Source organism: Miscanthus floridulus, chromosome 9, assembly GCF_019320115.1.
Source record: "Miscanthus floridulus cultivar M001 chromosome 9, ASM1932011v1, whole genome shotgun sequence".
NCBI lineage: Eukaryota > Viridiplantae > Streptophyta > Magnoliopsida > Poales > Poaceae > Miscanthus > Miscanthus floridulus.
This window is the reverse complement of record NC_089588.1, coordinates 57,033,371-57,045,791: the sequence shown is the minus strand read 5'-3', so window position 1 is coordinate 57,045,791 and position 12,421 is coordinate 57,033,371. Positions and strand designations below refer to the sequence as shown.

Here is a 12,421-nt window from a genome sequence, read left to right as displayed (position 1 = left end):
ACACCCAAAGGATGGACGTCCTCCCCCTTGGCCACCATCTTAGGAGGTCAGCAAGGTCGTCCATGCCAAATCGGAGGCCCAATTCATGTCAAGTTCGAATCCATCTCGGGCTCCAGGACTAGCGTGTAGTAAAACGGATACCCAGGTCGCCTACGGACTCTGTTTTCGACGATCCACATATGGATGGAAAGATAATTTGGTAAGGTAACTAATGAAAGTGGTTCTACATCAAAATTCCATCAGAATCAATAAAAATCATCGAAACAAGTTGATGTTCAAAATCTGTCAGGGCGCTGCGTCGCCATCTTTTGGGCCGTTGGGCCCTATAACGGATTGGGACACCTTATGGATGTGAAGAGGGGTCCTTGGATGCCACTTAGGCTATATAATCAGTAACCACCGCTTACATTAGGGTTTGAGTTTTGCTTTAGATTAATCTATCTTTGAACGGTCGCCGTTATCAGTTTGTGAAACCCGCATTGAGATCTTAATCATACATCTACAAATTGTCACTTCACTTGAGTTGCATTTTATCTTGTTCTTGCTTGTGTTCTTTGATTCGTAGCAGGGATTAACCTTCTTGGCGGGGTCAACCGGATTGTGGCATGGTTGATAACCAGATGAGACGTGGTGTTAAGGTTGCAGGGTTCGGGTCTTTGTGATCTGAAGCCAGATCGGTGTGTTGCTCTCCGACCAAATCGATAGTTACCTTGAACCTGACAAAAGATCGGGAGCCTCTTCCCCACCAGGTGGTAATTAGAGCTTAAGGTATTACCATCAAGTTCGCATTTACCCTAGATTAGTTGTGTTTTCCTTCGTCCCATAAATCCCTCCCCACAAAAAAAATATTTGTGTTCGTTATCGTTTTCCCTTTATCCTACCACCCTTTGTGCTATTGCAGTATTTTAACTTCAGTTTGCTTTATTGAACGGTCGTTCCTCGTGTGTTATCATGTTCGTTGTGTCTAGATTTTGTTCCTTGGTCATCATGTTGATCTCATCACCATTGGTCAACAGATTAGCCCGCGTTGCAGTGCAGTACTGTTCCATATCCATCTGTTAGGCGCGATTCTTGTTTGTTCCAGCTTGTCCTCTTTGTTTGCTGCCTATGTTCAACAGAATTAAAAAAAAGCAAGCTGCCTTCTACGAGAGAGAGATAAGGACGTATATCCCTTTTCAAGTTGCTTTATCACGTGCTTTATTATCTCAATTAATTTGGGTGAGCGACATTGATTTTGGAAGGGCCTATTGTATCCCTTATATTTTATTCTTGCATAGAACATAAACGGTGAACGGTCTGTGCATGTTTCCAGAGTGGCGGTCATATGTGTAAGTGCTAATCACTTTTTCTTGCGGCACTTTCTGGTTGAAAAAAAGTAAAAGGCGATACGGTGCAAAAAAAAAAAAGAAGAGGAAGAAAAAGCCGCACCAAAAAAAGGAAAAAAGAGAAAAAAAAAGTAAAGTGAAAAAATTCAGAAGTCCTTGCATCCATTGAGTCCTCGTGCTGATCTACATTGTTGCTTGCTTGAACTAGGTCCAGGACGAGTTTAAACCGGTAATGTAGACTAGCTTGTGACTACTTTTCAATCTTGTAATTTCTGAATTAAATTATTACTATTCCTTGCTACCATATTTTAAGCCTCCCAAGCTCCACATATTTACTTCAGATCGGTACAGAAAAAGATCCTTGCAATCCCAGTGCCACACCCTCATCAGTATCACGAACCAGCTGTCGGTTGTACCATCCACTGCTTGCGTTGGTAAGAACTTAGTAAGACGTGTGTGAGGGTATGATTCCACTAACCCATTAGTTGATAAGGATTTATTTTGATTTCTAACAATCGAACAATGAGTTTTTTAAGAGTGAATTGCAGGAAATCATGAACCCGATGGTTGCAAGGATGGATCAAATAAAGAACAATCAGCCATCACATATAGACTTTCATCAAGGTAAGATAGGTGAATTGACCTTACCATCCTATTCTAGATTTTATGATGGAGAAAATTTTTTTGATTAGGAGATGGCTATAGAACAAGAGTTTAATTCACATCTAGGTCCTGAGATACATAGAGTTAAACACGCCACTAGTGAATTCAAAGATTTGGCTCAATTCTGGTGTCGAGAACTAGGCAATTTACATCAACAACCTCAATCATGGGATAGACTTAAAGAAGCAATGTGTGATCGTTTTATTCCTTTTTCTTATATACTTGATTTACGTAAGAAATTGATGCGCTTAGAGCAAGGTAATATGTCTATCCAGAAATATTATGTAGAGTTTCAAAAGTGTGCAATATGTTATGGGATAGTAGAGGACATGGAAGATAAAATTATTCGCTTTTATGGTGGTTTGAGGCACGAAATACAAGATATTGTTTTTCATAAAAAATTATATTGTCAACCGTTTGTTCCTGCTTACTATGCTTGCAGAAAAAGATTTGTAGGGATATCAGCAAAAGAACCAAAGCAACATTAGCAACAACCACACCAACCAGGTATTAGAAAGGGTGGAGCAAGCATTCGCAAAAGGTCGAGACTACGATAAGCAGACAAGTGGCCGCCTCCGCTACTACAGCGACGTCATCACCACCACCTCCCGCATGTACTACCGAGTTTGCACAACGAATGCTTAGTTCTCAAATGGAGAAGGCAAGCAAAACCAGTTCATCAACTTGTTGCAAACATACTTTGTTGTGAAGGAATGACGTTGTTGTGTTATGATTGATGACGAGACTTGCAACAACCTTGCAAGCTTAGAGACGGTTGAAAAGCTTGGTCTGATCACAAAGCCACATCCACATCCATACTACGTCCAATAGTAAAATCTTGGAATAAGATAAAGGTAATTGAAATTACACACATTGAGTTTTCCCTTGGTTCTTATAAGGATGGTGTTGAATTTGATATAGTACCTATGCAATCATGTCAACTATTATTTGATAAACCATGGATATCTGAAAATAATGTTGTGCACAACACAATTACTAATAAATATTTGTTCAAATATAATGGTACAAAAATTACACTTATACCTATGACTACTGCTCAAATTTTAAGGGAAGATCTACTAAGGGCTAAGAGGAGAAAGAATGAGCCTTTTAGAAAAGAATGTGTTATTTCAAATGTTACAATACCTTTATCTAAATCTGAATTTTTACAAAATAAAGATATTACTTTGCTTGTTGTTGGAACTAATATTTTGCAGTATGTATCCAAAAAAGAGGACAAGGTGTCTGAGAAAGAACAGGTAAATGTATCAGGTAATACCTCTCTCGATGTGCTAAATTTTCCCACTAATGATGCTAATAGTTATATATTAGAACCTTCTATTGATTTATCTTTGTCACATGATAAATGTTCTACTGATCCTTATGATAAAGAAGAGTTGTGTGATAGTTATACGATTATTCATGTGTCATAACCTGTGAATGAGAATGATTCTTTTGTTTTGGAACAAAATACTTGTGATGAAAATAAGAAATTGATTCCCGTTGATGCTAAAAAAAAGCTAAAATTATTGTCTTCTCCAAATACTTTGGGTTATATTAAATTTGATACTCTGTGTGTTCTTAGTAGTTTAGACGAGAAACTTAAATATGTTGAGTTTTTATGGTTGTCAACTTGTACATATCATTTCATTGGACAATATAATTATAAAGGAGAGTATATGGTGCATCGTGTTTATATTTGTTCAAATCTAAAATCTCCTTTTGATGTGCAACAATATGATCAATTAGAGGCCTACAATACATATAATCATGTCATGTCTAGATCCCCAAGTTTTGTTATAAAGAAACATGTTAAATTTCAAGAAGGGAAGCAATGTTGGCTACTACCTACAACTTGTCCTCTAACTAAGCTCAAACCGAGGACGGTTTGTTGTCAAGAAGGGGAGGATGATGAGGACATGATACCATCAGATATGACCATTGATTATAAGGTGCGCTCGTTCCTACATTTTCATAGTGATTTTGGATACAATTCACTTGGTTCTATATGTACGTGCTCAAAGTGCAAGTCCATCCAAGTTGAACTTTTAGTTCATCGATGGCCCGATAATACTTCATTGGGAAGGCCATAACTCATCCATCCGGAGTGTGATTGAGGTCAATGAGCACTTAATGGAAAGCTCATTTAACAAGCTTTGAAATAGATTAGGTCCCACCTCAATATCACATCGACAAGGCCTCTAAATCATCAAGATATGTTTGTCGCTATTTCTACCGAGAGCTACGCCATCATCATAGGCTTATTATTCACCCTTGGAATCCTAGCCCAAGTAGGAGGAGGCCCCAAGGAGATAGAAAACACCAAAAGGAAGCCCTTGGATGTCCTCCCCCTTGGCCACCACCTTAGAAGGCCAGAAATGTCATCCATGCCAAGTCAGAGGCCCAATCCATGTCAAGTTTGAGTCCATCTCGGACTCCAGGAGTAGCATGTAGTAACACGGACACCCAGGTTGCATACGAACTCTATTTTCGACGATCCATATATGGATGTAAAGATAATTTGATAAGGTAAATAATAAAAATGGTCCCACATAAAAATTTCATCAGAATCAATGAGAATCGTCGAAACAAGTGGGAGCTGCTAGCGTCCGATTGGGCAAACAATAGCCTCGATCCGATGGTTCTCGCCTAATGAATTCCCGGTCAAGGAGCGCGCGAGAATAATTTATGGGCATAGGTAGCGTGCAAGTTGGCCATCGCGTAAAGACCACCTCACCCACGTCGCATGCAGTGACTTTCAACAAACTAAAAAAAGTTATAACTCCTAAACCAAACATCCAAATTAAATTCTGACTACACCATTGGGTTTCTTGCAATAAATCCTTCAAAAATGTTCTATCTTATGAAAATAGAACATTTTTCTTTTATTGAGCAGAGACATGTTCTAGCTTCAGAGGTTTCATCTTCGTAAGAACAATGTTCCCGATTTAGAACAACATTATTCTAGTTTTAGGTTCATGATATTGATATTATAATATACATAAAAATTAATAAATAAATACATAACATAAATAAAAATAATAAAATCTAGAGTAAAACATAAGAAAAAAGTAAAAACATGTGATAGAGAAAATTTTAAAAGAACATCACATGGGTACTTTTCGAACATCCTAAAATATACTATAGAACATCACAAGTATATTGAGTGAACATCACTAAATACACCATAAAACATCACTAAATACATTATAGAACATCGTATGTACACTACACGAACATCACATGTATACTATGTGAACATCACAGAATATATTTTAGAACATCAGTAATTCATTATAGAACATCGCATGTGAACATCACAAAAACTTCATAAATATATATACTATGTGAACATCACAGAATACATCATAGAACATCATTGTATACGTACGTGAACATCACATGTTTACTACACGAACATCACAAAAATGAATCATAGAACATCACATGTATACCACGAGAACATAAAAAAACATCACATGTATAACACGTGAACATCATAAAAAACATAAAGCATCACATGCATACTACATGAACAACACCAAAAACATTGGAGAAAGGAAATAACAAAGTAAGAAAACAAAAGAAAAAAAGAAAAAAAGAAACATAAAAATAAAAAAAATAAAAGAATAATAAAAATCACATAAAACATAAATTAAATATAATTAAAAAATGAAGCAAGAAAAATAAAACAGAAAAAAGAAAAGAAAAGAAAAAGAAAAGAAAAGAAAAAATAAAAAGAAAAAGAAAAAAGTAAAAAAGAAACTAACATACCTAGAGGTAGATCGCAAAAACTAAAAAATAAATATAAATAAAAACAAAGCAAGAAAAGAAAAAATGAAAAGAAAAAAAGAAAAGAAAATCACAAGAAACGAAAAGTCACATAAAATAAAAACAAAGCAAGAAAAGAATAAAAGAAATAAAAGAAACATAAAAAATAAAAAAATAAAAGAATAATAAAAATCACATAAAATAAAAAATATATAAATAAAAAATTAAGCACAAAAAGAAAAAAGAAAAAAGAAAAGAAAAGAAAAGAAAAAGAAAAGAAAAGAAAGGAAAGGAAAAATGAAAAGAATAAGAAAAAAGAAACTAACGTACCTGGAGGCAGACCGCAAAAACAATAAAATAAATACAAATAATAAATGAAGAAAGAAAAGAAAAAAATAAAAGAAAATTAAAAGAAAAGAAAATCACATGATATGAAACAGAAACAAAAATTAAAAAATGAAGAAAGGAAATAAAAAATAATAAGAAAAGGAAAGAAAAGAAAACAAAACAAAAAGAAATAAAATAAACATAAAAATTAAAAACTCAAAGATTAATAAAAATAACATAAAAGAAAAAAGTAGAAATAAATAATGAAGCCCAAAAAGAAAAAAGAAAAGAAAAGAAAAGAAACAAAAAGAAAATAAAAAAGAAAAGAAATAAGAAGAATAGGAAAAAAAGGAAACTAGAAACTACCGTACACGTACCTAGGACCGGGCTCCTGTGTCAGAAATACTCCCGCGCTCGGGTCCCGCCTGGGCCCGCACGTACTTTCCGTGTCTCCCGCACTCTGTTCGGCGCGATGATCGGGTTGGGCCATTCAGACCTGATGGTTTCTATAAAACAAGTTGACGTCCAAAATCTATCAGGTGTTACGTCGCAGTCTTTTGGGCCATTGGGCCTTGTAACGTGTTCGGACACGTTATGGACGTGAAGAGGGGTCCTTGGACGCCCCTTAGGGTATATAATCAGTAGCCGCTGCCTACGTTAGGGTTTGGGTTTTACTTTAGATTAATCTATCTTTGAACCATCGATGTTATCGGTTTTTGAAACCCCATGTTGAGATCTTAGTCATATATCTACAAATTGTCACTTTACTTGAGATGTATTTTATCTTGTTCTTGCTTATGTTCTTTGATTCGCAACAGTGATTAGCTTTTTTTGGCGAGGTTAACCGGATTATGATACGGTTGATAACCAGAGGAGACGTGGTGCTAAGATTATAGGGTTTAGGTCATTGTGATCTGAAGTCGGATCAATGTGTTGCTCTCTGACCAAATTATAGTTACCTTGAACCTAACGAAAGATTGGGAGCCCCTTCCCCAGTAGCGATGGAGCTTCCTAAAGGAGTGTACATTGCCAGACATGAGGAAGATGAAGAATACGGACTTAGTGGTGTGCTTCAATGTAATTTTATTTTATGTTGTGGTCTTAGTTGTAAAAGGGATTTTAATTTAATGAAATCCAGTCCCTTTCTAAAAAAAACAAGAGGAGCCCCCTCATCACCGCCGTCATCCCCTTTCGATGCCGGCTCGACCACAAGGTGCTAATTTCTTCCCTTTATTTATTTTCAAATATGTTTACAGTTGCTAAACTACTGTAAGTAAGTCCCTCAATTAGTCATCGGGAGTATGATGACTACTTCATGTGCAATAAAGACTGCACTGGATTGTGGGGCTTCTTGTCGGTTTAGAAATGCATGGCTGCCCTACGGTGTATTGCATATGGAGCTCCTCCAAATGCACAAGATGACTATCTGCGTATGTCAGAGACCACATGCTTTGAGAGTGTCAGTAGGTTTTGCCGAGCAATCGTGGCAGTGTTTGGGCCAGAATATTTGAGAGCACCAAATGCTGAAGATACAGCTCGGATCCTGGCACAAAATGCAGCGAGAGGATTTCCTAGGATGCTTGGGAGCATCGATTGCATTCATTGGGCTTGGAAGAATTGCCCATTTGCTTGGCAAGAGCTATACAAAAGGTAATACCAGAGAGTGCAGTGTGACATAGCTCGGATCCTAGCACAAAATGCAGCGAGAGCATTTCCTGGGATGCTTGGGAGCATCGATTACATGCATTGGGCTTGGAAGAATTACCTATTTGCTTGGCAAGAGCTATACAAAAGGTCATACCGGAGAGTGTAGAATGTTTGCATGAGTAGCCAATTCTCCATCACATGATGAGGATATTCTGATATGTAATCTTGAAAGCATTCCCATGCCTCAGGGATAGATTCATCATGTTGCTGTTGAAAACTTGAAATTCTTCCACGTAGAGCATTGGTTTTGCTCGAGAGAAAAAATTTTGTTAGGAAGGCAGTGGAGCAGTTATCCCATGTAGTATTCTTGTCTTTGTTGACGTAGAACCATTGCTTCGCCTTCCACAAAAGTGAAAATAGGAAGAGACGAAGTAATATGGCATCTCTGGTAACTCCTTTGGTGGTGAAACTGCTGCAAATCTCTAGGAAGTGTTGGAGATGAACACTCGCATCTTCATGTGCCTTTTCACAAAACTGGCTAGCTTGCACCATGTTGATGAGAGCTAGCTTGAGCTCAAATCCATTGTTTCCAACATTGACTGTTGGTTTAGTACGAATGTTGGCCGTAGTTGGAGCAGAGAATTCACGAAGAGGCTTGTCAGCCATGACTTCAAAAACTAGTGTTAAGTTACGCCTTGTCTGGTTTTCTTTCGATTCTAAAGCTAGAACTTTCTTGAGTTTAGCTCTAGTCCTGATTAATGCTTCTAGATCTTCAACATTGTTTGTCGAAAGGTCAATACCAGTCATACATTACCCTGCATAAGATATAAAAGTAGACAGAACAAGGGTAAGCCTATTTGAGTAGGGGTCAATGGTTTTCTCTATCACATCAATAAGTAAAAGTTTATCAACATTCCTTTTGATTTCCTAGCTACCTTCCCCAGCAACGGCGCTAGAAATGCTTGTTGATATTTCTTAACATCACTTTTACTAAGTTGTCATCCCTAGCAATGATGCTAGAAATGCTTATTGGTATTTACTTGCGACTTGGGGAGAATAAATATATAAATGAAAGGGATCTGCAAGTGCACCGATAATATACCATTATAGCATTTCACCCAGGAGTATTCCTAGTATTGTTACTTATATTTTTACCACAGAGAAGGACTCGCATAAGGAAATACATTGATAACTTATACTTATGATGGAGAAATAAAGCACAACCAATCTTCTATTCACAACAGGGGTTAATCAAGAGATAGGATAAAAATATGATAATTGATAATTAATAGTTGAACACTCAGAGTACTCCTTTCTATGGCATTAACATGACTAAGTAGATACAATAGAGAGATAATTCCTAAGTCATTCTTAATTACAAGTCAAAGCATATGTTGATTAGTGCAATTACACTTAATAATCATGGCTAAGATCAACTTCATATCTACAAAAAAGGGATATTACTAAGGAAGATCAAGAACAGAGCATATCTTCCTTCGCAACTAGATCCTACTTTTCCTATATTCGGGGAGTGGATTACAAAGGACTCAACGAGAGTATCACACTCGCGATATACCACATGGCTCAGAATATTGGGTGTATTCATAGGTAAACAACATATAAGCACCACGCTTACACAATGTCAACTACTCACCTCGTGTACTTTAGAGTGAGCGCTATACAAACTTATGCTTGAACATAAAGATAATCTAGATATACTAAGCATATAATCAAAGTAGATGATGAACATGATAACTAAGAACATGAATAATATGAAGAACAATGTCATATCAATTGTAGCAAACATATGAAATATGAAAGATACAAGAGAGGGTACAAGGGCTATACCAAGCCACACTCTTGATAAGATCAGGAATCCAAGAAGATGGCTTGCCTCTCTCTAGATCTTACCTAGCTAGCTATACCATAGAATATTGTGGAGCTCTAAGTATGATCAGGTTTTGATCTCTTGATTAAATGTCTGATAATGATGGGGGTGGTAGGGGCTAATATATATAGGGAGGAGCTTTAATCCCAAGCCCTTGGATCAATATGACTTAAAAGAACGGCGTAGATGCAATCTTTAAGGCGGTGGAGAGCCATCATTTGAAGGGGAGGCTGACTGGTGGGCCTAGGGGGGCGGTCGGCCTGTAGGCACCACCTGGCAGTCACTTGCCCTCTACCATGGTGTGGTGTCCTCTAGTGTCTTCTAGAGTCTTCTGGTGCAGGTTTTGTCACGGATAAGCATGATTAATTCTGACATTTGGGTCCACCTTGACGATTTTCTGGATAAACCCTACTAAAAACACAGATTCACCTAAACTTGTGGAATTTATTAGTTTAAACCCCTAAATCTATGTTGATGATTATTTTTATGCATTTATTCAAGTTATATTGATGGTTTATGATAGATGTTAACTACCATCAATAGTCACCAAACTCCAGGAACTTGTCATTGAAACGCTTCCACTGCTTGCCATCGACGGGGTGTCGTAGCTTGGCATCGCCCTTCGTGCGCTCATCAGATACATGCTAGGACATTAGCTTGGCATCCTCAGGGTTCTTGAATATAGCACGCTAGTGATCGATCACGGGTAGGTACCTCATCGACAGGGCAAGACATTTCCTCTACGTGTAACCCTCTTCTTCCTCCTCCTTAGGAGATGGGATCTGCTACTTCTCAGTACTCTTCTTGGTCATATTCTTCTTCTTCGGCCCTCTCTCATCATCTTCATCCATGCAACAATTGCCATTCCTCTTGTATTGACTCATGCCATAGTGCAGATAGCTCTGCAAGTTCTCATACTTGCCCTGATATAAGATACAGTGATTAGGACAGGTGTGGAACTTTTTAAGCTTCATCACCACTGGCCAGATCAACTTCTTTGCCTAATAGGTATTAGCAGGCACCTTGTTACACTCTTGGTATGTGTTAGCAAGGATACATAATAGGTCATTGAAGCCAGTGTTGGACCAGCCATGGTGAGCCTTCAACATCAGCATCTAGAGGTTAAAACGCAATGTCGTCCAATGCTTCGGATAGTCCTTATAGAGGGGATCAATTGCTTCCTGCTTCATCTCTCTAAAATTCTCAAGCCACCTTGGGCACCTAAATAGGACATCATCATGGTACAGACGGTTAGCAAGTCCCTAAAAAATCTCCTCATCCTCGACATCCATCACCCCAGTCGATTCACCATCATCCCCATCATCGCCATCGTCATTGGACATGTCTTGGAACTGATCATCCATCATGATGTAATCATGATCTATGACATTATCACCGGTGGCATTGCTGTGCCTATCGACTGCTGCTAATTTGGGTTGTTGTTCTTCATTCACCGCCGCCGCCATCATTGTTGATGAGTTTCCTCTAGATGCACTAGCACTCGGATCATCTGCTTCCCCATGAAACTTCTAGATGGTGTAATCCTTGACAAAACCATACTAGACCAAGCAAGATTTCACCACGTTATCTTCATGTAGTAGAAGGTTCTTGCAGCTCTTACATGGACAGATGGTGTGTTCTCGCTTCAGACTTAGACGATGCCTTTTCGTAGCAGCAATAAACTTTGTCATATGATCTAGGTAAGAAGGATCCACCCTCGGTGTAACACCCAAACTTTTTCATTCTTTTAAATAAGCAAATTTGATTTATTATGTTATTAAGTGTGTATTCAATTATAGGAAATTAATAATTTTTGGCGAATTAAAATCAATTATAAGATTTGAAACTTTTGAATGCATACATGCTGCTGCATTTTTTATTCATGTGATGATTGTTCTTAAATTAGTGTTCAAATGAGTTCAAAAATAATTTGAAAATGCTTTTGGGAAAATTTGTTGGAAAATAAAAAGGAAAATGAATATCTCCTCCCCTTCCTCGGTTTCGGCCTGCATGGCCTTTTTCCCGTGCGGCCCGTTCACCCTGCTCTCCCCTTCCCCGCTCAGCCCAGCCTAGCCGCCGCTCTCGGCCCAGCACCGCAGCCAGCACCGCGACCTAGCACCAGCCCCAGCCCAGCTCGCCTCCCCGCCTCGCTCGGCCCCACACCGCGGCCCAGCCCAGCCGAACGGCCTGGCCGCAACCGTCGCCGCGCCTCCTTCTTCCCAGTCACTGACGCCCGGGCCCCACCTGTCGGCGCCGTCCCCTTCCCCGCGCAGCTCGGCAACCACCCACGCTCGGCGTCTGAGCAACCGCCGCCCACGCTCCGTGCATTGTGGGAGCGCCCCCCTCGCGCCCCGGCCGCTACAAATAGGAGCCGAGCCCCCCCTCGCGCGCCCCCTGCTGCCCCCGCTCCAGTTTTCGCCTCGCTCTTGGCCGCAACCGCCGCACGGAGAAGCTCCGCCGGCCACCGACCTCACCTCCGCGCGGCCAGCCGTCACCGAGCCGCCTCCGCTCCGGTTTTCACCGCGGTGAGACTCGCCGTACTCTCCCCTCCCCTCCCATGCTCTTCTTTTCTCATTTTGTTGGCTTCCCGTGCCTTGGCCGCAAGCTCCGCGGGCCATGGTCGCCGGCCATGGCGGCCACCGCGATTGCCGCCGTTCCCGGCCGCCAAAACGGCATGGCCGCGACCCCCTTTTCCCTCCGAGCTCTCGGGTGCCCTCGGTGGTTAGTTTGGTGAACCGTAGGCCCTAACCGCGCGCTCCGGCGAGGCCACTGCCGCCGGCCATGGCGCCTAGCCGCCGGT

General features: G+C 39.8%; 1 non-coding gene across 1 annotated transcript; it reads left to right on the top strand.

The window, feature by feature from the left end:
* Nucleotides 1-7,926: 7,926 nt before the first annotated feature.
* Nucleotides 7,927-8,035, top strand: LOC136484429 (small nucleolar RNA R71). The gene has a single exon (XR_010765950.1). It is a non-coding gene; the product is annotated as a small nucleolar RNA R71 (small nucleolar RNA).
* Nucleotides 8,036-12,421: the final 4,386 nt, after the last annotated feature.